This window comes from Otolemur garnettii, unplaced genomic scaffold, assembly GCF_000181295.1.
Source record: "Otolemur garnettii isolate 467f Iridium unplaced genomic scaffold, OtoGar3 scaffold00013, whole genome shotgun sequence".
In the NCBI taxonomy this organism is placed as follows: Eukaryota; Metazoa; Chordata; class Mammalia; order Primates; family Galagidae; genus Otolemur; species Otolemur garnettii.
In genome coordinates this window covers 5,009,952-5,010,243 of record NW_003852408.1, presented here as the reverse complement: position 1 = coordinate 5,010,243, position 292 = coordinate 5,009,952, and the positions used below count along the sequence as shown (strand labels likewise).

The following is a 292-nucleotide window of genomic DNA, read 5'->3' as shown; positions in this document are numbered from 1 at the left end:
TTCTTGCCCAGGGAGCTGGTGTGTGTGTGTAGGTGACTGGACTCCTGGAGCCTGAGGCCTCTAGGTGGAGCAGGAAGACAGTTGGGTCAGAAGTCCATGGGGCTGTGGGCCAGGTAGTCCTTGTGGCCAATGTTGCTGACCTGCTTGGTTTGCATAGCCTTGAGTTTGGGGCAGTCAGTGATCCAATGACCCAGGCCCCTGCAGAAGGCACAGCCACGCTCTCCTCCAATGTCCAGCATGGATTTATCCCCACAGGGCAGCACTTGCAGAACATGTGGCACTTTCTGCTTGG

At 56.8% G+C, this 292-nt stretch overlaps 1 pseudogene; it reads right to left on the bottom strand.

The window, feature by feature from the left end:
• LOC100963699 overlaps positions 1-292 on the bottom strand; it is a 1,952-nt pseudogene continuing 1,660 nt past the window's right edge.